Source organism: Anolis sagrei, chromosome 2 (assembly GCF_037176765.1).
Source record: "Anolis sagrei isolate rAnoSag1 chromosome 2, rAnoSag1.mat, whole genome shotgun sequence".
Classification (NCBI taxonomy): Eukaryota; Metazoa; Chordata; class Lepidosauria; order Squamata; family Dactyloidae; genus Anolis; species Anolis sagrei.
The window spans coordinates 224,338,392-224,364,819 of record NC_090022.1 but is presented as its reverse complement, the minus strand read 5'-3'; the positions used below and the strand labels follow the sequence as shown (position 1 = coordinate 224,364,819).

Genomic DNA, 26,428 nt, shown 5'->3' with positions numbered 1-26,428 from the left:
CTTACCAGTATTTCAGTGGGAATTGTGGGTCTGCTTTTGGAAATTAGAAAAATGAGTTAATTAGGATTGTTGTTGTGTGCCTTCAAGTTGACTAGACTTATGGTGATTCTAAAATTTAGGGTGGAGGGCGGGTAAATGACTTTGGAGAGCTACATCCAGCCCACAGGCCTTAATTTGGGGAGTCCTCGCTTAAAGGGTAGGCAAAGAGTATGCATCCCATTTGAAATCCTGTGGCAGCCTCCTGCAAAACTCTGCGGCTTGTAGTTTAGCGAAACCCAGGATTCTAGCTGAGAATTTTAAAGGCCCCTCCTTAAGCTACAAACCCCAGAATTCTGCAGGAGGCAGCCACAGGATTTCAAATAGGATGCATATTCTTTGCCTGCTCTTTAAGGTCTAGTGTGATTAAGGCAGATTTTCAAGGGCTCTGAAGACTCCCATGTACCTGCAAATATGGACAGGAGGGACAAATGTTTCGATCTTACCATTCATCTTTGCCACCTGGTATGACTAAGCAATATGTTGTTTATTAGAGTATTCTCCTTTCAATGCAGTAAAGCACCAGTAAAACTAAAAATAATCTCTAAGGATAAGAAGGAGGGAATATAGAAGTAGAACTAAGATGTTTTGTCAACTTCTCTTTTTTCTCTTTGTTGAAATGGTCATTGAGAGCTTTGTTGCAGAAGGTAAGACAGTGATGGCGACTAGTTTCATCACTGCTTTTTGTGGTAGATAGATGGCTCAGCTCTCTAAACCTGAGCATGATGTTTCACATCCAGCTGCATTTAATGCATGCCCCCTTCCCAAAAGTTATTTGAAAATCTGGGTGCTGCTACATTATTATTAATGTTTTTTGCAATAGAAATTGACATGTGGAGGATCAGGAACACTTGTAATTGATTCTATCTACTCACAGCTGGGGGGCAACCTCTGCCACCACCCACACAAAAGTAAATAATATTTCTTTAACAGATTTTCTTTATGTTTAAGTAATAATACCCCTCAAATAAAAATAAACACAGTAAGAACAGAACCCATATCTGTGGTTTCACGTGCTTGTGCCCAGGGGAAATGGTCTCTCTATTTATTTGCTAAGTCTTCCAGGCAATTTTATGGTATGCCTTTAGTACTGTAATTGTCTCCCAGAAGCATGGACACAGCTATGCATACTGCATTTCCTAGTGAAACAAACCTTATATTCTGGTTCCTTTTCAGAATGTCTACTGAATTATAGACTAAGACTTTGTGGGCAGGAGGGGCAAATTGCCTGCAGTTTGAAATGTACCACATTCTAAGCCAAGATATCCACGTGGTCAATAGACATCAATGCATTGTATTTTTCAATCTTTTTGTGTGGGTTAAGGCAGAATCTTCATGGTAATACCACAAATGGAAATACCACATATATAGGTATGTTATCTAGATAGTTTTAGGTCTCCCACTGTGATTTTATGGTCACCTTTGGCTCAAAGTTGATCATAGAGTCACCCCAGAGGATCTAGCAATGTTTAGAGCAGGCATCCTCAAACTGGGCCCTTCCAGCTCTTTGGGCCTCCAACTCCCAGAAGCCCTAGCCAACTTGTTCAATAGTCAGGAATTCTGGGAGGTGGAAGCCAAAACAGCTGGAGGGTCACAGTTTGAGGGTGCCTGGTCTAGAGAAAAATATTTTTGTTGCACATTAGTGCAGTAGTACAGGCGTCAGCAAAAATAGCAACCAGTAAACAATCAAATCTGCAAATGCTTAATTCACAAAGGAGGAAGAATGACTATAAAGTAAATCAGAATGGAGTTATTTCTAAATCTTTACATAGTCAGGAAGTTTTGGGAATTATAAAGTCACTATAATACATTCTGCAGGGCAAATTAGACCTTCAAATAACCTTTACATATCTCATTCTCATCTAGTATAGTAGCCAAAGACGTTGCTACAAAATTAATGCTTGAACAAAATTTACTGGCCATTTCTAGGTAAAAGGAAATGGTCCTAAGACCAATTAAAGAGAAATGAAATGATGGCATAAAAGCATGGTTCAAATTCAATGCCAGTGACTGATCACAAAACAGAATAATATTCTCACCATGTCTGAGAATTTCACTTGCAGAATTATAGAGCTCCCATTCAATATTTTTTCTACTGCAGTACTTTGATTTCTTGCTTTCTCAATAAAATATATATATAAAGATTCTGAGTACAGTAAGAAACTACTATTTATTCAGTTCCCTAACAATAAATTCCTAGATATTCCTACATGTAAGTTTCACTTAGTTTAATTGGAACTTACTCCCAAGAAAATGGGCATGGGACAAAAGATACCATACGGTTATCCAGACAGCATCTTATGGCATGTCTATACTAGCAAAAACAAAACAAAACTGGACTCAAGCAGGGCCTCTCCAGATGATCGAAGAGATCGTGTAGGTTCGTACACAGAAATGCAGTCATGCAGGTAGGTGGGTCCCAAACTGTTCAGGGCTTTGTAGGTAAGAACCTGCACCTTGAATTGGGACTGGAAAATAAATGGCAGCCAGTGGAGCTCCTTGAACAGGAGGATGACCGCTCCCTGTAAGAAGCACTAGTTAGCAACCTGGCTGCCGCCCGTTGTACCAATTGAAATTTCCAGGCCGTTTTCAAGGGCAGCCCCACATAGAGTGCATTACAGTAATCCAATCTGGAGGTGGCTAAGGCATGGACCACTCTGGTCAGATCTGACTTCACGAGGTATGGTCACAGCTGGCACATGAGTCTTAATTGTGCTTGCCCTAGAAAAAAATATTAGGAGGAACATGAAAGAAAAATAATCATCTATCTATCATCTATCTATCTATCCATCCATCCATCCATCCATCCATCCATCCATCTATGTGAAGAACAAATGCACTTGGTATATGGATCCCCTGTAGTCCAGTCATTGACTTAGGGTTCTATGGGTTAATAAACTCTGCCTCTACAGAATAACTAAAAAAATCTCATTATGTGATGGATAGGGTCAAACAGAATCATACAGTTAGAAAGAATTGCAAGGGACATCAAGGCCAACTCCCTTACTTGAAGGAATACACAAATAAAATACTCTCAAGGACAGCCACCCAACCTCTTTTAAAAACCACCAAAGAAGGAGAATCCACCACCATTGTTGAAATACCTCTTTCTGTCAATATTTTCTTCCTAATGTTTAGGTGTTTCTTGTAACTGGAATCCTTTGGTTCATGTCTCAGTCTCTGCAACAGCAGAAAACAAGCTTGCTCTGTCTTCTACATGACATCCCTTCAAATATTTAAAGATGGCTATCGTATTACCTCTCAATCCTCTCAAGGTAAAGATACCCAATTCTCTAACCCATTCTTCATAGGCTTGGTTTCCAAACCTTTTATCATCTTGGTTACACTCCTCTGAACATGCTCCAGCTCGTCAGTATTGCTCTTGAAACGGCGATGTCCAGAAATGGACCCAGTATTCCAGGTGAAGTCTGACCAATGCTAAAAATAGTGGTACTATTACAATACAAACCACTTATCCAGATTCAAAATCCATGGTTTCACCTACCACACTCCAGAAAATATTCCTTCTTAAAGTGTTTGTGGGCTTCTCCAGGCCCTCCAGTGCAATTCTATGGCATCCTTCCAACCCAAGTATAGTACAAACATAGGATTCACTATTATCCATGGTGTCAGGTACCTACAATGTGTGTGCTTTTTAGAATGTAACTTGTGTAGATATTTAGGTCATACTTTTTTTGTCTCAACACTATCCTCCTTTTAATGCAGCCTAGAATTTCATTGGTTTTTTTGGCCACTACATCACACCGTTAATTCATGTTTACTTTGTGTTCTAGACCCTTTTCATATGTACTGTTCTCAAGCCAGGCACTACTAGTCCTATATTTGCATATTTCATTTCCCCAACTAAATAGAATATCTAACTTTTTTTTCTTGCTGAAATAAGTTATTTTAGTTTTGGCTAACATAGTTTGGAATCCTGAATTTGTCCTCTAGAGTATTAGCTACCCCTCTAAATTTGCTGGCAAATCTGACAGGCATACCCTCTTGTACCAGTGGTTCTTAAGCTGTGGGTTTCCAGGTGTTTTGGCCTACAAATCCCAGAAATCCCAGTGAGTTTTCTGGGAGTTGAAGGCCAAAACATCTGGGGACCCACAGGTTGAGAACCACAGCTCTATTCAATCATTTATAAAGATTTTGATGAACACTGGAGACAGAACAGTATGTATGAATGGCCCTGTATCCCTTCACTAGTTCTTTGCCCTTTTCATCTCTTCCCATTGTGGTATAATCCAGATGGTCCTAACTTTTCTGGTAAAACCAATCATGCTTGACTTCTTAGCATCAAAACTTTTTTCAGTGAATCATACATCAGATGTGATTTTTTGTGAGGACTCTGGATATACTTTCACTTAATGGCTTAGAAAAATAGGTCATGTCACTCATTCTTGTGACAATCACAATCCTATCGATCAGTTCTACCTTTTGGTAAGCTTGTATCACATTATACAAGTTTATTAGTACTCTAGGAAAATAATTCAGTAAAATTTACTGTTTCATTTATTTGCCATCATTCATGCAACATTATAGTAAGTATAATTTTGGAGAATTTTGAAATCTTCACTGCAAAGAAGAAATATTTCTAAATGCTAAAAACTAAACATACGCATGTAAAATATGTTATGCATTTTCATATTAGACAGATTTTCCCCCATAGCATTCCTTTTATTGTATAAAGATAATAGCAAATGATCTAATTTAAAGGCATCACAATGACCGGCTAAGCACTGTCTTATCAAATAAATCTCCATTATATTTTGCTGTTTTTAGAGTTCCGTATCCAATATCACCATGAATGAGAATGTATCCCATCTGGTATATAATATATTGCTATATTTATAGCTATCAAGTGGCAGATCTATTCATCAGTACAGTGATATTATGGACAAACTGCAACAGATGTGTTAGTAGTACCTATATGGAATCCAAATGAACCTCATGCATTCTGCCTTTATAAATTAGCATGTCAGTCACTAGATGATTTTCGAGTGCTATATTCTCTATGTACAAACTCCCTCAAATGCATTCTTAATAGGGAGCTGCCAGTTGACATGCAATTGTACACATTTTTCAACTAACGCGATATCCAAATATAAAAATTCATTGCTCTGAAATGTCATGTAGATGTCTGACACTCTTTCAGCAACTTAGGATCCATAAACAAATGAATGGCTTACGCTCATCCATATGTAGCTTATCATCACTGACAGATATAACATGGATAATAGTCTTCATGTGGTAACTAATGCAAATATAATTCCAGATAAAGTGAAGTAAATTAACTTCTTGCCAAGCCCTTGAAAAATTCCTTTTGAAACTTGTGTACAGGGGAACAAATTGAATAAGAATTGCTTATATAAAATATGAGTGAGGAGGATGGCAGTGTTTTGAATGTGTTGCAAGAGCTCAGGTTTAATGGCATTTGGAGAAAGTCACATTCTTCTCATCATATTACAATCAGGGGCTTTTTAAGTTCATTCTGCAGTTCTAAATTCTAATGCAGTGGATGCTTGTTAGAGCTTATGGCACTGTTGGAAGCCAGCAATTTGTGAATATTAAGAGAATATAGGGCGCTTCCCATATGCTATGCAGGTGGAAAGAAACTGCTTCTACTAGGGGCGGGAATTCAACGAATCTGTCAAGAACTGCTCATCGTCACAATCAGTGGTGACTAGATGCAAAATGTCCTTTCAGCAGCCCTTTTGCTCGCTTTGCTGGCTACTTGTCTGAACTCATCATTATCTAGAGCTATACCAATGGGACTGCCAGTGTGAGGAGTGACAAAACTCAATCATACTCCTCCCAATGGATGGGATTGAGAATATCCAGTCCATAAAGTCATCTCCCACAGAGTTACCACCTCTCATGCTGGTAGTGACTGGCAAAAGAACTAAGTTTATTTATTATTTATTTTATTTATTTAGACAATTTCTACCCCGCCCTTCTCACCCCCGAGGGGGACAGCTAACACAGGGCGGCTAACACAGGCAACGATTCAATGCCAACAGTATCAAAACAACAAATAAAACAGCAATATAAAATCCATTACATAACAATTAAGCAGTGATATTAATTAAAATTACATAACCACATAGAACAGATCACAGAATCACAGGTCATAAAGCCATTTCCAATTTTTAAACAATCCTATTGTCCAAGTTCAGTGCCTAAAGTGCTGTTGTGCCCACTAGCCAAAGGTCTGGCTCCAAAACCACGTCTTTAGTTTTTTCCTAAAAGTTATCATACTTAGATATCTGTCAGGTATATCCTTCAGATTCAAATAAATCTTGAAGCCAGAATAGAATCAGAATCATTTAAACAGAGTCATAACACAGCGTCTTTCAAAGTAGACCTAATTCAAATACCTTGTTGGAAGCATATCATTAATATCACCAATATGGGTACATAAGGACCCTTTCTTCAATGACCCCTTGTGAAATGACCTCCTGTAAATGATTCAACAGCTAAATATACTGTCTGAATTCAAAGCAGCATTAAAGACCAGTCTCTTTCAGCAAGTCTATTCAGCTGATTGGTTACATTATGATTTTGAATTATGAACTAGTTGTTTTAAAACATGTTGATTGTATGTATTCTTTTAAACAGATGTTTAACTGGGTTATGTGTTTAAAGTGATCGTATATGGGGAAGGGTGGATAAGAAACAAACAAACAACAACAACAATACAACTTGACTTTGGGAGACTACAGTCTGAATTCCTTGCTTAACTTTCTTGTGGGAAACAGGCCTTCCCTGAAGGAAAACAATAGTACTGAAAATGACAGATCTATTGTATGCAATGTTTGAACTATAATGGATCTCTGACAATGGGCCAGACTACGGCCTAAATGAATTAGTACCAGATGGGGTTTTAATCTATTGGATGTTTAATCATGTTTTTGTTAGTCACTAAGTACGTTGATATTGTTTTTTATATATTTTTATTAGATATTACTATGTTTATAATGGTGCCATCTATCTTTTTGTATGTTATGTTTTTGTTTTTTATATGTTGTTTGCCGCTTTGAGTCCTGAGCCAGGAGAAAAGTGGGATAGAAATAAATAAATAAAAACCATGAAAAGCAGTGGATGACATTGGCAAATTCACCTATCTTTTAGCTTACGAGGAAGGCAATGGCACATATACAGCCCTGAAAAAGAATTTTGGCAAAATAACTCTATGGTAGGGTTACCAAAAATTGGAATTTTATAGATGGTATAGAACACCTCAGAAATTAGAATTAATGTATAAGAAAGCTCACAATAAATGTTGGAATTGCAAAATTCAGGTAGGGACACTCTATCACTTGAGGTGGACCTGTACAAAAGTAAGAAACAATGGAAAATGATCCAAGAGTCATGCCAGAAGGTACTAAAAGTAAAAAAAAAAAATACAGATGAAACCAGAGTACTTCCTGTTGGGAATAACAGATGATGACATAGAATTAGATGAAAATAAAGACATCCTTTTTACATATTTGATGACCGCAGCCAGAATAGTGTATGCCAGAAAATGGAAGTTAAATGAAATGGCAACAAAAGAAGAATGGCTAAACAAAGTATGGGAAATAAAGGACATGGATAAACTGACTTTCTACTTGAAAGAATCCATAGGAAGATCAATGAAGCAGGCAGACTGGAAATTGTTTGAAGAATATATGAAGTCATAAATAAGGTCGGTTATTTATAGAAAATCAGTGGAAGAACTAGTAGATAACAACAGTTTTTGGGAGAGAAGCTGATGCTACAAAGAAGACAAGATAGAAAGATTAAGATTGAGACGCAGAGAAGAAGACTGGGAAGCCAAGATCCCCCCCTTTTCCCAACCCATAATTCTTTCTTTCCCCCTCCTTTTTCTTTCCCTTTCCCTCCTCATTCCATCTACCCCTCCCCCCTTTCCCCCACCACATTTCCCTCCCTCGACGACCCTTCCCATACCTATATTTTACCTCCAATTTCTTTTATGTATATTTACCCTGAAAAATATTTAATAAAAAATTATCCAAAAAAATTGGAATTGACTTGAAGCCATACAACAGTGACAACAAAAAGGGATATATACTATTTTTATTAATTTCATATTTATCATACTGAAGCCATGCCATTTTTATTTTCTACCAGGCCCGAGAAATTCACAAAAAGGAATATTCTGCACACTTGATTTATTTAAAATATTTAACAGGATTTCTAACCTAAAAATGTCAGCCAGAGAGTTATCATGCCATTTATTCTTAGTCAATAGCTTTTGTCATCTCTATTTTGTCACACAAAGAAAAGGCTTGAAACAGAGTTTAGAATCACACTTTATTGGGTGTTGCTGATAGAAGCAACCACCACCCAGCAACTGATCCCCATTCTCAGCAACTCCAAACCATTGAGAAGAGACTGAAATATTAATCCAATTGATTTTAATCTATTTTTCACAACATAAATGTTAAAATGTATCTTTGAGAAGAACCAACTTTCTGATATGTATGCAAACAGCCCACTAAAACTGTACTCTAAAACAAATTTGATGCATGAATCTACTTAACAGGGAACAAATTTGTTTTAGAGTACAGTTTTACTGGACTGATTGCATACATTCTGAATAAAATGCTGTACAAATAAATAGGCTTTGCCTTGGAATTCAAGAGGCTATCTTCCTGCTGCTTGAAATGTTGTCTAAAATTACAGTTTTAGAGGCTCACTGGGTGATTATGTCAAATTTCAAGGGCTCACATAAATGCTGCTGCTTTTGGTTCATAAAAGGCTACACTGCTCCTTTGCATGGGTGCTGTGAATGAATTCCAAAAATATTACTAAAGGAATTAATTATTCCATTTGGATAAATGTAACACTAAACTATAGATTTGTGTTGGACTCTTAGGCATTTAATTTGTGCTTTCCTGCTTCCAACTCCAATGAGAGGAGAGCAAACACTTCTTCAATCAACCTTCTTTGATTCCATGGATGGGAATTGGATAATCTTCTATATGTGGCTGGACAACAACCCCCAGTACTGTTCACCTACGCCCATTAGGGCAGCTGTGAGTTGCAACCCAACAACATCTGGACTCTCACATAATCCCCAGGCCTGTTTTATTTTTGCATTTGAAGCCCAAATTATGGTTAATCCTAACAATGTTTCAGGACTGCAAACCACATTTGGAATTTGGTGACTTTTTGAATGTTATTGTCTAAACCTCATTATAATAATAGCCATGTTGGTCTAGGTCTGAAGATAATGCAAAACCATTAAAACATAACTTTATAATGGAAGCAAATACTTTCAGACTTACAATTGCATCAAAGGAAGAAAGGTAGTATCTCATGAAGGTGAAATTATTTATGCAGAGCTTGGATTAGATGAGGGCTAACAAATTGAAACTGAATCCAGACAAGACAGAGGTCCTCCTGCTCAGTTGAAAGGCCGAACAGGGCATAGGGTTACAGCCTGTGTTGGATGGGGCTACATTCCCCCTGAAGATGCAGGTTCGCAGCTTGGGAGTGATCCTGGATTCATCACTGAGCCTGGAACCCCAGGTCTCGGCAGTGACCAGGGGAGTCTTTGCTCAGTTAAAGCTTGTGCGCCAGCTGCACCTGTACCTTGGGAAGTCTGATCTGGCCACAGTAGTCCATGCTCTGGTTACATCCCATATAGATTACTGCAACGCACTCTACGTGGGGTTGCCTTTGAAAACTGTTCAGAAACTCCAACTAGTCCAATGGGTGGCAGTCAGATTACTCACTGGAGTGCCATACAGGGAGTACATCACCCCCCTGCTACGTCAGCTCCACTGGCTGCCAGTCCACTTCCAAAGTTCTGGTCTTGGCCTATAAAGCTCTATATGGTTCTGGCTCAGCTTATCTATCCGAACGTATCTCCCTCTATATTCCACCTAGTAGTTTAAGATCTACAGGGGAGGCCCTGCTCTCGATCTCACCAGCCTCGCAAGTGTGTCTGGTGGGGAAGAGGGACAGGGCATTCTTGGTTTCCCTCCCTAGTGAGATTTGATCGGTGTCCTCCCTCCTTTCCTTTAGGAAAAAAAATAAAACCATGGTTTTGGAACCAGGCTTCCGGTGAGTGAGCACAGCAGCACCAGGAACTTTGAACTGGACCATACGACTGTTATGATAATTGGAAATGGCTTTGTGATGTAATTGGAAATGGCTATGTGATGTGATTATTTAATTAATGTTATTATTTTAAAAATTTATATATTCATGGTTTTATATTGTTGTTTATTGATATTGTGGAATTGAATTGTTGCCTATGTTAGCTGCCCTGAATCCCCCCCCCCCCCGGGGGTTGAGAAGGGTGGGGTAGGAATGCTGTAAATAAATAAATAATAAATAAGTCATACCTTGAACTGCAATTCCCAAGATAGCCTGAACAGCATGACCACTAGCTATCAAGAATTTTTCATAGATACAGTTTAAAAAGGAATTTTTAAAGTGCTGTATTCATATAATGCAAAACTGTATAGGAAAGATGTGTTCTGGAGAACACCATTCTCTTGAACCAAACAGCTCACATGAGGCAAAGAACTGATGGTAAGGCAGACTTCAAAGAGAGACAAAAGTGGCAACTCTATGTTCATTAATATAGAAGAAAACGTCGTCCAAGTAATTTACTTTGCAGTAAATGTGCAGAGGATAGGGCTGCAAATGTCTTAAACCCAGAACTGTTGTAAGTGAATGGTACTATTCCACCCATTGAATTAAAAATTACAACCAGCTCTGGGAAGCCAAATAATCAAGAACAGTTCTTTGCCAAATAACCAAAAAGGAAGTGTGCAGCTCTTGTTTGTCATCTGGATTAGTTTGTCTTCACACATTTTCACTCCATATAAACAATTGTTTTTTCCCTGGTAGGTGGAAATATTGCACTTTTAGTTCTGGTGTGAATCTGAAGACTATTCTGCAATAGTGTCTGTGAAACATTGCTTAATAATAGAAAAGGCTTTCCTGCCTGGAGAGAAAAGATCAGAAAAAGAATCCAAGAGAGAAATGAAACCTAGAATTACCTTTTGGTGCTTTTTTAAAACAAACAAACAAACACAATGACATGCTTTCTTCTGTTTGCTTTTTGCTTTAGCAATAATTCTAGTATTCTAGAATTTCATAGCCTCTAAGTGTCCTCTTTTGACAGGGTCAGTCCCTACTCGTCCTTTGCTCCACTTTTTATGAGTTTTAAAAATGACCCAATTCTTTATATTCCTCCCATTTCTTCACTTTGTCCTCAGTTTACTTCAATTACAGAAGACTGTCTTCAAAGTCTAAAAGTTATTTATTATTATATTTATTTATACTTTGCTTTATCTCTCCCAAAGGGGACTCAAAGTGGCTTAAAAGTATCAGTACACAATTTAAAATATACAAATAAACATTAAAACAGAATTAAATACAACAGCATTAAAATTCAGTTAAAAAACAATTCAAACATATTCAATGAATATTCAAAGTTGTTTGTGATCAATTCAATAGAGAAGAGGAGAGGAAGGGGCAGTACTTTGTCATCCCTTGGCAGTCTCTCCTCCTACTACCTCATCAGACGGGCTACTTATCCTTTTCTTTAAACATTATTTTTTATTAGAATACTTTTTCAGAATAATACAAAATACAAAGTACAGCGTAGATACAAAGAGGGAAAGGGGGGGGGGGGTTACTTATCCTGTTGCATGCCACTTGCTCTCCTCTTTTAGGATGGAGCCCATTATACAACACACACATACTTCCTGCCGGGCTCTGTCAAGAAAGGGGAGAGCAAATGCCATATGCTCTGGCAATATGGGAGCCTTCCCATGTTGCCTTACTAGCAATGGGTGGAAGCAAGACAACCTCCTCCCATCGAATGGGAGCAAAGGCAAATCGTGCAATGCGGGGCATGGAGTGACGGATTCTGCATGTCCCCCACTGGGAGCCCATGGATGCGCCACAATGCCTTTGTGATTAGGTCCCTAGTTTGTCTATCTTTCCTTACTAATAACTTTTGTCATTCTGGTCACATTTTGATATTGCCAGACTTGTTCCAGTTTTCAACAGTGAAATGTTGGAAGATATGGAAATTTCCTTGAATGCCTCCTAACCTGGTTCTCTTCAGATGTGTTACTATATAATACCTGTTACTCCTAATTGTCAAAGTTGGAGGGCACTAGGTTGCATAAGGTTAGCCAAACAAGTTTTAATTCATTTTAATTCAAATATTCCAAAATGTAAGCAGGAGTTCACAGCCAGGTATCTCTACTGCAACTGAAGATATGGGTTTTTCTGCATGAAAGCACATGCTAAACCAGAAGTGGGCAACTCTATGCACCTGGGACCAGTCCCCACCCCCACCCCCACCACATCAATACAGATATAGACTATAGAGCAGTGGTTCTGCTCTATAGTCTAATTATTTCTTAATTAGTCGCTCTCCACCTAGGTGCTTCGAGCGACTTACAATTTAAAATAGCATTCCAAAATATAAAAACATTCAACATAAAAACATTCAACAGTGACTATTTGGCAAATTAGATCTGATTACTTAAATGCACAACCAAACAGCCAAGTCTTGAGCACTTCAACAAAAGGTCGCAACTCCGACATTGCTCTAACATATGGAGGCAATGAGTTCCACGGAATTGGAGCATAGATCAAAGAAGCTCTAAGCCTTGTAGCTTCCAGGTGTACCTCCCTAGGGCCCGCTTATAAGGCATTGCAATAGTCCAACCTAGTGGTGACTGTTGCGTGGATTACCGTTGCCAATGCTTCTGCTGACAGGTAGGATGCCAATTTCCTTGCCTGGTGAAGATGAAAAAAGGCCTGCTTACTTATGGCAGTGATCTGGGCCTCCATCGTCAGTGATGAGTCCAACACAACCCCAAGGCTTTTAACAGTGGCAGAAGTAACCAGAACTTCCCCATCGAAATCAGGCAGAGACTGGATTAATTCTGGTGGTTGGCTGGGCCAGAGTATCTCAGTTTTTTCAGGATTCACTTTTAGTCTGCTCACTCGCAGCCAACTGCTTCCAAACACAGCTTAAAGTTCTCAGGAATCGTGTTTGTCCCAGGTTCGAGACGCAAGAGTAGCTGGGTATCATCTGCATACTGGGGTCCCCAGATGTTTTGGCCTTCAACTCCCAGAAATCCTAACAGCTGGCAAACTGGCTGGGATTTATGGGAGTTGTAGGCCAAAACACCTGGGGACCCACAGGTTGAGAACCACTGCTATAGAGGGAAATGAAACTACAGGTTTCTGGCATGCTTGTGGGAATATTTGGAAAGCTTTCTGCATGGTTTGTGGGGCACAGTTTGCTTAAAAGTAATACATTTCCTTTTTTTTTTTAAAAAAAGGGGGCAGTTGGTGAACTTTTGGGGACAGTGAAAGGTTTTAGCATCAAAAAAGTGAGGTTAAGAACCTGGAAGTGAACTTAGATAGCAATATGCCCACCCTTACTACAGATCTAAGTTAAAGTACTTGTGGCCATCTGGGTGGTACTAAAATTCCATCAGTGACTATTTGCCATGTGGTAGGGGCTGATGGAGCCCAATAACATTTGGAAGGCCACAGTTTACCTATTAACCTATGCTATGACCTTCCTCTGAGCGGAAGGAGTGTGAATTGTCCAAGTGGCATAAAGGGAATAAATGGAAAGTAGAGCACTGACTTTATACAAGATGAAAAAACTCCCACTTACTCAAGGATACATGTTGATCTTTGTCAAATAATAATAATAATAATAATCATCATCATCATCATCATCATCATCATCATCATCATCACACAGTCATAGACACTTGGGAAGTGTTCGACTTGTGATTTTGTGATACAAAATCCAGCATATATATCTCGTTTGATGTGACATACTGTGTTTTTGTATCAGTATAATAATAATAATAATAATAATAATAATAATATATTTATATACCATCCTATCTCCCCAAAGGGACTCAGGATGGTTTTTTGCTGGTTGTCATGGTTGCTTTCCTTTTGTCCAGCCAGAATGTAGAGGTGAGGTTCATTTTTTTGGGCAATATTTTTATCCGAAGTAGGACATAATCAAAGGATATCTGCTTGCTTTACATTAGTGCAAGTAATTTGTTCGGGACACTTTCTCACATTGGAAATTCAGAATCACTGCTTTAAATTTTAGTGATGCAATAAGTATTAGCTTGATCTTATAAAATGCTCTGTGTTTTTGGATGTGTGTTTATTTTTTTCTGAAGTGGCAATAACAATTGTATAGGAATTTACTTGTTTCTTCTTTGTAGGGGTAAAATATACATTATTAGCATATGATTGTGCATATATCAAACAGTAGCATTTTGGTTTTTGAGGGTGAAAAAGAGTCCCAGAAGAATGAGTTTTTAATAGAAGAATTTAGAACTGTACTTAACCTTTTTCTTCCTCTGTCATTCTTTAGTTTTCCATTTTAAAAGCATCTCCAAAATACCCCCTTTTCCAGGATTCCAGGTACACATTTGTAAGAGAAAATACCAGGTGTTATGTGTAGTTATGCCATCTTACACAACCATGAGTCCTATTGAGTTAGCTATGGCTTGACCCCATTTTAAGTAGACATAGGATTGTAGTGTTAACTATATCTTCTAATACAGTCATACATCAAGAAGATGTAGTCCTGACATAAATAAGCAGCTATGATTGGTGTACAGCAAGTCTAAGGATGCATGTCTACCCAAAATATGTCATTCAGAAATGTGCTTCTTTCCATAAACTCTTTCAGAAATTCTAGAGAGACCCTTTTACTGGTGTCCTTTCTATCTGATAGTCTACAGCAGGCGGTTTAGTTTCTGGGGTTTACTTGGAAATGGTGCCCCAATTATAGAACTCCCTACTGAGTTAAATTTGCCTGTCAGCTTTTCTTCTCCTTAGAAGGCTGGTTAAACGAAAGAATTTCTATTTCCGAAACTATCCATTTGATTAAATCTGCTGCTGTGCCTTAAATTAGAGATTTTTGTGCTTTAATTTTTTTGTGTTGTTTTGGAGGTGATGGTTGAGTTTTATGATACTGTTTTAATTTTTTAATTGATACATTTCAATTATTTGTATCACTTTCCTGTTTGTGCCATTCTTTGAAACAGTAAGTATACATTCAAGAAATACCATTTTGCCAAACAAATAAAACCAGTGTTTATTTAATTAATACTTTATTTCAGTAGTTTGTCAAAGGAAGTTCTTTTAAAAGGGAAGTTATTTCCAAATGCTTTCAGGGTCATTTTTCTTATGCAAAGCAGCAAAAAGATGGACAAGCCTTTAGCTTTTTTAAAAAAAAAATCAGTGATTTTTTTGTAGCAAGCAGAAGCACAAAAACCAAACATAATCTCAGAATGGATGTGATTCCTAGCATCAGATTTGATCAACAAAGCAATTGTGCTTAGCAGAAGTTGAATTTTAAAAATAGCACGGCAGGGTTTCATATTTCTGGCTTCTCTGTCAAATCATATCAACTGTGTTGAGTCTACATACAAAAGAGATGGGATGTTGTTTTTCTCATGGCCAGTTTCAGCTCCAGCTTGTAGACAAAGAGTCAATTTGGATTCTTTCCATTTTATATAAAAAATAGTTTTCACACACAATTTAGGAACCTGGATTCCTCTAGATTAGAGCTCTCTGCTTCTGTCAGGCTAACTCACAATGGCCTGCAGGCATGAAACACAGCAAAGTACAATGTTTTCTCCACCAAATTGGAAACCTTGGAATGTACTTCCAAAACCAGGATTCAGTTATTCTTACTGCATATCATTTTCCCTACACAGTTGCAAAATAGTTTACCAATATCCATATTGGTAGCAAAATAATGGTGAAATGGCTAGTGGATGTTTGAAAGGCAGCCCTTCTTCCATATAAATTTTATTCATCTTAATAATCTGCAACAGGGGTCTTTTCTCTGGCCATTGAGAAAAGAGTCATCTCAGTAATTGCACCACGTTGAATATCTTTCCAGTCAAAGTAGGAAGGTGTCCACACTCACACTTTCCAGGCAACAAATGGAAATTTGTGGAACATTATTTTAAAATTCTGTGCTTCTGATTTTAGCTATCTCTGATATGTAAATGAAGTTGCATTTATGCTTATTGCTACAATACACTGTTTTTCCGCCTGTTATTGTTTTATTTATTATAACTCAGACTGCAGATTATAAAGAATAGCATGCAAATTCACACATCAATAAAACAATGAATGCTGTGAATCCTAGGTATGGAGCCCTGTATGAACACTGATTTACATCATTCCACATTGAGTATGTTACTCAGGTGTAAATCTACCCTGGAGTAATCCTGGATCTAGCACATATATGCTGAATCCAGGGCCACTGTCCAGATGGGCTGGGACTACATCTGTCCCACTGGGTTGTTAACTCATCCTCCACACCACTGTCACCTCTCCCTGCTGGCCATAGAACTTCATGTGAGCTCTTGGCTGTTGTCTGTCATTATTTTTATCTGTCATTATTGAGCGTCCATGTGAACACCAAGAAGGGAGTTGATCAACCCATTTCTCCTTGCTGATTGCGCATGTGCTATCAGCAAATGCAACTGCAAGCACTCACATGCAGCTCCATGGCAGTTGGGGAGTGACAGCAATGACATGAAGATGAGCCACCCCCTTTCCCTGTACTGCTGCTGACGGCAAGGGAACAGACTGAAAGAGACTTCATCCGATCCATATCACCACAAAGTCTCAGGATACTTCAGAGTTTGCTGGAAACTCTGAAATATCACCTGTCTTTGCTTAAAATGGGACAAAGTCAGGTTAAACTTGTGATACCCACCGGAAGGAGCTATGCATTGTGGAGAGCCCCCGGTGGAGCAATGGGTTAAACCCTTGTTGACAGCATGACTGCAGAATGAAACTTTGACAGTTCAAATCTGGGGAGTGAGGTGAGCTCCCATCTGTCAGCTCCAGCTTCTCATGCAGGGACATGGGAGAAGTCTCACACAGGATGATAAAACATCCGGGTGTCCCTAGGCAATATACTTGCAGATGGGCAATTCTCTCACACCAAAAGCTACATGCAGTTTCTCAAGTCGCTCTTGCCATGAAAAAAAATTGTGGAAGTAGATGGTGGTGGATTCACTGTGATTTCAGGTTTCTTTATAAGACCTTGATAAGTAGATCATGCAATATAACAAATAAAGGGATTTTAGTTGCTTCCTCTGCTTTTAAAATGTGATGGGTAGACATTTTATGAATAAATAAAGGTATTACCCCCCCCCCCATTTTTAGCAACCTTTACTTCACACAATTATGAACGGCAATAATTATATTATATTTAGATGGGTTTTAAGTGGGGGGGGGGGGGGGATGACAATTGAATTCTAGTGGTTCCACCTCTTTTCCCCAAAAGGCTCAAACAGACATCAGAATACGAATCTCTTTTAAAAATAGAAAATAATTTTATTTAAAAAGTCAGAATTTTGTTATTATCATTATGCACAAAGCATTTGTTCAGGTTAGGCAACCATGGCTGATGGTCCAAATAACATGAACAATTAAATAAATAAGTGGGGGAGAGAGTCACATGTCAATAAATGTAGCCTTTTGTAGCTCTTAAGACAGTGTGAGAAGAAATAGATTTTCCTTTGGGAAACCCCACTTCTGCATGGCTTATGGGGCATTTTGGAAAATAGCATATTCTTAGAACAATGAGCACATTTTAAAATGGTGATGGCTAAAATGCATACATAGCAAAATACATAAAAACATACTATTAATTGAGAAGAAATACATGTTAGATTCCATGCATAAGTAAATACACAATTAGAAATGCATTCATGAAATATCAGAATCTGACAGGAAACAAAGATGGGAAGTAAATGGAGGTGGAATTTGGAGAAATACAAGACAATCAAAATTATAATTTCATATTCTTTATTGAAATAACATAGGTGATGATAAGGACAATTTCATCATCCCCATCATCATGATGCAAGAAAATGGAAAGCAGTCCACTAATTCAAAGAGTAACTAGGTAGGAGTGGTAAAACAGGAACAAAGTAATCATCCACAGGCTTTCTGGAGGCCATACAATCCAATTAAAAACACAGGAAAATACATCAATCCTATGCTTTCAAAACACAATATGTCTTCTATAGCTTGTGCAGAAAAGATTCACACCTACACAGATCATAAAAACCACAGGGTCACGGAGCTCTCTTTTATATGAGGTTTATTATGTAGGCTGCCAATGAAAAGTTCAGGCGTCTCTCTCCCATAATAGAAATGTGTGAGGACAATTTGGGCAACCTGTTAAGTTAAACTAAAGTTGTTGTTTTTGTTGTTTTTTTTAAAAAAAGACCATTCCTTGCATTGCATCTATTCTAGAGAGTGAAAGGACAAAAACAGAGTTCTAGCAAATGGAAATATAAACACATGCATGAAATGAGAGTTTCTTAGCATTGGTAAAACTAATGGTTTTCAGCAGGTAAATTTGAATTATTAAAATAATGATTCCAGGCCACTTCACACATTACATTTTTCCTTCCTAAAGTCAACCTCCTCCTGGGCACAAGTAGCTGGACAGGAGATTGTGCTTTTTAAAAGCAGAACTATGCTTGCTCTCCCCCTGTGCAAGATATTTTTAACAGGGCCAAGGCTTCTTACCATCATAGGTGCAAAAAGGAACAGTAGTATATTTCCAGATGAACGATACAAGGACTGAATGACACAGCTTGTGTCCCCTTCAATGATGGAAAGCATTCATCAGGGGAATGTGGCAGGGAATTACATTTGGTGATTTCCCCATCTCTATAGTCCCCTAAGCCAGCACAGAATCTGCTCTGGAATCTCGAAAAAAAGCCTTCAGTGAACTTCACAGTGAATATATGAAATGTCTCCACTCTTTGTTTTGCAGTTGTCTTCCATTTCCAGAGGAACACTTAAACATCACCCAAACTACTTTCCAGCTGAAAGGAAATAATCTTCATTTTTTTTGAAATAGTGGGTGAAAATCCCTTCCTAATTTTCTGGGTAAGTGGGTATATTTTCTCAACTCTTTCCAATCCAGATTAATGGTTGTATAAATCATACAGAATTTTGGAAAGACAGACTAAGATTTCTTATGACCGAGGGCCCTTCTACACATGGTATAAAACCTGGAAGTAACCAGGCTAAAAGGGAATGGAGTGGCTAAACAGCATCTAGCCAAAGTGCAGGAGGGAACAGGTTAAGAGGTAAAAAAAAAAACATGTGCTAATAAAGTGCACTTATAACCCAATTCTGACTGAGAAATGTTCAGCTTTGCATGGCTGTGTATCCCTGCAGTCATGTAAAATGTGTGCTTTCCTCCCCCCCCCCCCACCTTGTGTAGACTGCTCCAGTGCACATGTGGTTTTAAAAAGCCCGAAACAACTGATCAGCTGATTGTGTCATCAAATGGACAACTCAAGTGGTTCAAGGGTAGCACAAATGGAAAGCAATTATAACTTTCTGAAAGTCTTTTTTATACTTTATAATCTTAAAGAGAGGTTGAATTATCAATTGGGGGAAGAGAGACTTGACAGAAGTTTTTTAAAAATTCCCTCTGTTATGCTCTCAATCTCATATGCGCACGTGTGAATCTGCTTATATTTATATTAAAATATTCACACGTGCACATATACAGTCCAGCTCATAACGGAGTGATTTTTTAAAAAAATACCTTCCACCAGATATCCCCCGTCCACTCTCCATCTAGATCCGCTTCAAAAGAAGGCTATGGGCCCTTCTGCACAGCCCTATATCCCAGAATATCAGAGCAGAAAATCCCACATTATTGGAGTGTAGGCTCAAATAACCCAGCTAAAAGCAGATCTTGTGGGATTTTCTGCCTTGAGATTCTAGGGAGAAGGCTGTGTGGAAGGACCCTTCAAGGATGGTGGGGGACCATACCCCAGGACTGACAGGTCTGTGTGTGAACTTTCTACCAGGTCCCAGGATTTTTGGGCCCACTTTTACAACAAAGAATTTGGCGTTGTCTGGAAGTGCCCAGAGTAGGATTCTTACACCTGAAGAAGACAACCTCTGAGGAAGGCCTCTGTTGGAAGGATGTTTAAACCCACTTGTAAAACACTGCAGATTTCTATATATTTTTTTGCTTTGGAAGGCATATTGATATTCTGGTTTTGACAGTTAAAATTAACATCCCAAATATTTAGGGGCACATTGAGGGTTTATTACCAAACTTTGGCTCTTTTACAAATTGCATAGAAATAGATGTAGGACAAATTTTAAGGACTGAAGGTGTAAAATTCAAACTTTTCCTCTCCTTAGTTCATATGCAAACCCATCAACAGTAGCCTGTACAACACTGGGTCAGTTTATTTGTTGGTACATAAAGGAAGAATCCAAGCAGGCTTTTTTTCACACTTAGGTTGTGAAAATCATTTATTTTCATTGTGTTTCTCAGAAAACCACCAGCTTTCTTTAGTCACCCAAGTTCTGAATTGGGCTTTAAAGTTCCCCACAGGTAGAATGGAAATTTACACATTTTGTGGTAAACACAAATATTTCTTCCTTATTCAATATTTATATATTTCTTCATTGCTAAAAATGTGTGTGAAATTTTAAATATACACAGTTTTGCCTCATATAGTCATTGTCATTATTTGTGTTTCTTCAAGTTGTTTCCATCTTATGGCAGCCCTATCATGGGATTTTCTTGATAAGATGTGTTCAAAGGAAATTTTCCTCTGTAATCCTTTGAGAACGAGAGAGTGTACAATAGGTTTCATAGTTCAATACTCACATTGCAAAACCACACTGGCTTTCTCATATATTTGCTTATTATTGTTCAAGGTTGCAAAGAGAAAGAATAAGATTTTCATAGTTTCCAATAAGGAGAAACACACACACATGCATTTGTGTGCTTTCACTCATAGTACTGGATAACTTTGTTAAATTCTTGAATGAGTATCCAACTCTTCTTTCCACAATGACTAAATCAGTTCACAAAATGCTTGTGTTACAGTGTTCTTTCACTATAGAACAAAATCCTGCATGTTGATGCAGCTGCAGAATTTGTTATTACCTTGATTTAAGATTTAAATGTATGATGGCTTTATCACTCTTGCATAAGGTTTTGGCATATGCAATTAATGAATTAGAAATAGATGGATCAAGTCTGTTCCTAATAAGCATCAATTTGACACTTTAGTTCCATCTCTGCATTCATCTACATTTTTAAAAAATAGCACTAAAGTTCATATTTAATACTTTTAAGCATTTAAAATACATTTCATCTCAAAGCATTCATTTATAAATATATTTTATCTTGAAAGACACTTGCAAATGCAATTTGGTATGGGGGTTTATATGATAGGAAAACTATAATAAAATTAGAAGTTGCATGAAATCCAAGAATAATGACATTTCAGTCTGCATGTTAGTAGTCAGAAAGATGCTGTGGTGTTTGCATGTTGGACTAGGACTGTGAGATACCAGATCTTCAATACCCATTCTGCCATGAAAACCCACTGGGTGGCCTTGGGTAAATTACACTTTCTCAACCCAAGAGAAACACAATGGCAAATCTTCTCTGAAAAGTTCTGGCCAAGAAAATTTCAGGATAATGTTGCCATAAATCAGAGTTGACTTGAAGGCATGCATCAGCATCACCAACAAATATGAGTATATAGTATTATTTATTAATATCTATTACTTCAATACCTGCCATGCTGAAGGAAAACTATTTTATAAAGTCATTGAAACAAGCATAAAAGAACATCAAACAGGCTATGAATATGGTCTGAGTGTTGGACTAGGATTCTAGGGCCCCTTCCACACATCTGTATAAAATATAAATTGAACTAAAAGATATGGCAGTGTAGACTCAGAATAATCCAGTTCAAAGCAGATATTATGGATTATCTGCCTTGATATTCTGGGTTATATGGCTGTGTGGAAGGGCCCTTGGAGACCAGTGTTTGAATCGCTGACCAGCCACGGAAACCCACTGGATGATCTTAGCAAGTCACAGGGTCTTTCCACACAGCCATATAATCCAGAATATCAAGGCAGACAATCCACAATATCTCCTTTGAACTGGGTTATCTGAGGGCCCTTCCAGACAGGCCCTATATCCCAGGATCTCATCCCAAGTTTTCTGTATATCCCAGATTATCTGGCAGTGTAGACTCATATAATCCATTTTAAAGCAGAAAATCTAGGATCGTTGTTCATTCGTTCAGTCACTTCCGACTTTTTGTGACCTCATGAACCAGCCCACTCCAGAACTCCCTAATGGTACACAAACTTTGCCTCATAAATAAAATTACTAAAACTATTTTAAAATATTAGATTCAATATCTGATTTGGTTATATGCGTGAGGTGTATTTTAATGCAAGTGAATTTCATTTCAGACTGGGGCCCCATCTCCATTATGCACTATAGGTGTTCCAAAATCTTTTAAAAGTCAAAATTAAATAAACCTCTGTCCCTTTCAGTGAAAGCATTTCAGATAAGGAATAATCAATCTGTACAAAAAGATTAATCATTCACATTCTTCAAGGGATGATTAGTTTATAAGCAATTAGTTTAAACAACTAGGGGATGTGCTTGAAAAATACCAGGGGCATATTATAACTTTCCAGGTGTCTGCATTAGGAATATATAAGGATTTTGATTACATCATTATTATTAAATACACTGTCTTTTCAGATTAATATGGGGATTGAAACACAATTAGGCTGGATTTTTATGCTCCCAATAGGTGCAATATGCATTTTAGGTTAAAATAAATAAGAAGTATTTTTGAACACGAGACAGACCAAGATAGTTATATGGGAAAGAGCTGTCAAAATAATATAAATATTCACATTTCCTTTTAGAGATTGATGTGGAAAAGAAATTGAATGTGGACTTATGAATGATTAAATGTGAAGCGAACATAGCAATTTCCACCATCACTATCTTCTTGCCCTACATGGCACACATATGAGACTGACTTGATTATTTGGACCTTTGTATCCTTCATATTCACATACAAGTATAAATATTCTCTGTAGTATTCTCTCTGATGTGAGAGTAAACAGATTTCTGCACACTTCATGAGGGTATTTGCACCTTGTAATGCCTTTGGGGGGATTTGCACAGCAGTCCTTGTAGTTTTTTCCACAGCTAGGAACAGAAACAGATTTATGTACATGTGCAAAGCACACTATGTCTTGCTATGAAAACAAACAAACCAAAAAAGGTTTTCCACACAACAACAGAAAGGTAAAAAGAATAAAAAGCAGAGAAGTAAACAATTGTGTATTTTTGCACCAAAGAATTCCTGAAAGACTTTACAAATTTCCAAGAATTTTCACTCCAGTGCTTTTTCAAGCACAGGGAACCCCATTCTTGAGCAGAAAAATGATTAGCAACAAATATTTACTGTATTTCCTCCTTTGGCTCCTCCTTCACTGCCAACATCAGAATCACCACAATCTAATATTTAATATCTATTTAAAATTGCCAATATTCCTTCAAGCATGTATGATGAAAATGCAAAGGCTAGCAGTACTCCATGAAATATGAAAAATGTTGGTCCTGGGAAGGCTGGAAGATGAACAGGCAAATTGAAAATGAGAACTATAAAGCTTAGTACATTTTAATGATACCCTGTTTCCTGAGTTCACAATACTGTCTCTTCAAAAGTGCTATTGACCTCAGCCAAAATACAGTATGAAATGTAGCATTTTTTTTCCATTGAGAGATAGCTCACAGATGTAAACGAAACAGCTTAAAAATGTGAAAAAGTTTGCAGGCAAGTTGGCTATTTAAATTTTAATTTCTGAGTACAGATTAATGATTAAATAATGTTTTTCCATTAAATAAAGTTTTCCACAAACAATGTTTCTTCTCTTTTTTGCAGTTGAACAATCATATTAACTGCCCAGCTTATTCACTAATTATTTCCATCCTAAAACAAAGTATAACTTGATACAGAGCACTTCAAATTCAGGACATAGGCTTTGGTTATATGATTTAGATTTTTGTTGTTCATTCATTCAGTTGTTTCCAACTCTTTGTGACCTCATGTACCAGCCCACAACAGAGCTCCCTGTCGGCAGTCACCACCCCCAGCTCCTTCAAGATCAATCCAGTCATTTCAAAGATGCCATCCATCCATCTTGCCCTTGGTCGGCCCCTCTTCCTTTTTCCTTACATTTTCCCCAGCATAATTGTCTTCTCTAAGCTTTCCTTTCTTCTCATGATGTGGCCAAAGTACTTCATCTTTGCCTCTATTATCCTTCCCTCCAATGAGAAGTTGGGCTTTATTTCCTGAAGTATGGACTGGTTGGATCTTCTGGTGGTCCAAGGCACTCTCAGAACTTTCCTCCAGCACCACAGTTCAAAAGCATCTATCTTCCTTCGCTCAGCCTTCCCTATGGTCCAGCTCTCACACCTGTAGGTGACTATGGGAAATACCATTGCTTTAACTATGTGGATCTTCGTTGCCAGTGTGATATCTCTACTCTTCACTATTTTATCGAGATTAGACATTGCTCTCCTCCCAAGACTCATTGTCGAACTATTGTTTGACTCATTGTCAAACTATATGGAGGGGAAAATCTCTGCAGAATTATTGCAAATCATCCTGAGAAAACTAGCAATGGATCTTCTGTTTGTCTATGGATATGTACAGGACCTTCAGTCCATGTGGGCATCACTGCAAAATCTACAGTACTTGAATGGAAACAAGTAAGCACAGCAAATAGAAGATAGTGAAGAAAAAAAACCTTAGGGGAAGCTGGAAGAATCAATTAGTATAGACTTAACACTGCATCTAGTTCCTACAGCAAGAAAATTGGAGTCAGAAGTAAAAGTTCTATTTTTGGCACTGCTGCTTCAGCAGTTTGGAATAGTAAGAGATTCTGTTCAGCCAATCCTCCTTAAATGTTATATTTCAATCTATGATAGTAACACAATCTAATGTTGAATTATGGAGAGGAACTTAGGGCTGGAAATATCTTTTCCTCCCTAATTTGATAAAGCATATGAATTCTGTGCTTAAAAATTTAGTGGTGACAAAGGTGATGGTCATTTTTATGAGTCATGGTTTTGCTTTTATCTGCTGAGGATGTTGAAATAAATCCATGTATATCTATGCATGTTATCATGATTGGATAGCTCAGTGCTTCCCAAACTTTGGTCCGCCAGGTGTTTTGGACTTCGGCTCCCACAATTCCTAACATCTCCTGGAGAATCAAAGGTTGGGAACCACTGGGAAAGCCTATCATTTTTCCAACCTTAGGCTAAAGGAAAGAAGATACACACAGCCTCTAGTTCCATAAACAAAAATAAAGTGAACTGCCAGCTAACTTTGCTCAAATAAAGGGTTCAACTAAAAGTGTTCCCCTACACTTAAGGACAACAAACCTGGTGTGTTAGTGTAGGGCTCCAACTAAAGAGAGAAGCTATCATTTTTGCACTGTATAGGGCAATTGCTTCATTCTCCCTATGAGTAGAGGCTGCTGTTTAATGAATTAGTTGAGCATTTAAATAATTTTTATTCCCTAGTCTTAATAGTTTATCGGTGGATCTCAGCACCAGCATTTTGTCCTGAAAGTGCCAGTGTGAAGAGGGTACACAAAATACAGGAGTTGTTGAAAAAAAATCACGATTGTCAGTAATCCTATACACATGATGCCCCTAAATACTGAAGTAGGAAAGTGAAATTCATATTATAAATAAAACTTTAAAATATGGACAGTTGCTTAAAGGTGATAACAACATTAATTTAGGGCTCATCTACACATACCACATAACCTAGGGAGAGATGACTACTTTCCCTGGGTTCTGGATCTCTCCAGCAGCATCAGCAGAGCAAAGTACATATGGTTCAACCAGTGTAAAACCAATTTGGCCCAGATGGATTGTCATCCTACCTTTCCACTCCCCATCAATTCTGCTGAATAGTCATAGAACTCTGGGAGAGATCTTGGCCATTGCCTTCATGCCTTTGCTAGCATCGGCAAAGGTGCTCATGCAACCAGAGAGAAGAAGGGGATGAGTATAGCGAAAAGGGGATGGCAGCACCAGTCCATGTAGGCAACAGGCCAGATTGCTTTGGAGTTGGTTGTGCTGTCCATACTCTGTCTGAAATGTGGGGCTTCCCTGGATGTTCAGTGAAACTCCAGAGTAAATTGGTTTAACCCAATTTACCCTACATTAAGGTCTGGACATTCCAGGACATCATCCAGACATCCAGGTTTGACTTCCAATTCTCTTCAGGGTAAAACGTTAGTGTAGATAAGCTATTAGTCTAATTACTTAATTTTAGTTATCCTGTTTTATGCTTGCATGATTTTCTGTGTTAACATGTTGTCTCTGAATTTTGGATATTCACAAGATCAATTAAAATGATTCTTGAAAAGTTGATGAAATAGGCACCTTTTGTTGGGTCACACCTTGCCTTGCTCC

The 26,428-nt window shown here is 37.9% G+C and overlaps 1 protein-coding gene across 1 annotated transcript in view; it reads right to left on the bottom strand.

Moving 5' to 3' along the window:
* RORB (RAR related orphan receptor B) overlaps positions 1 to 26,428 on the bottom strand; it is a 190,189-nt gene that overhangs the window by 89,840 nt on the left and 73,921 nt on the right. The window lies entirely within an intron of this gene.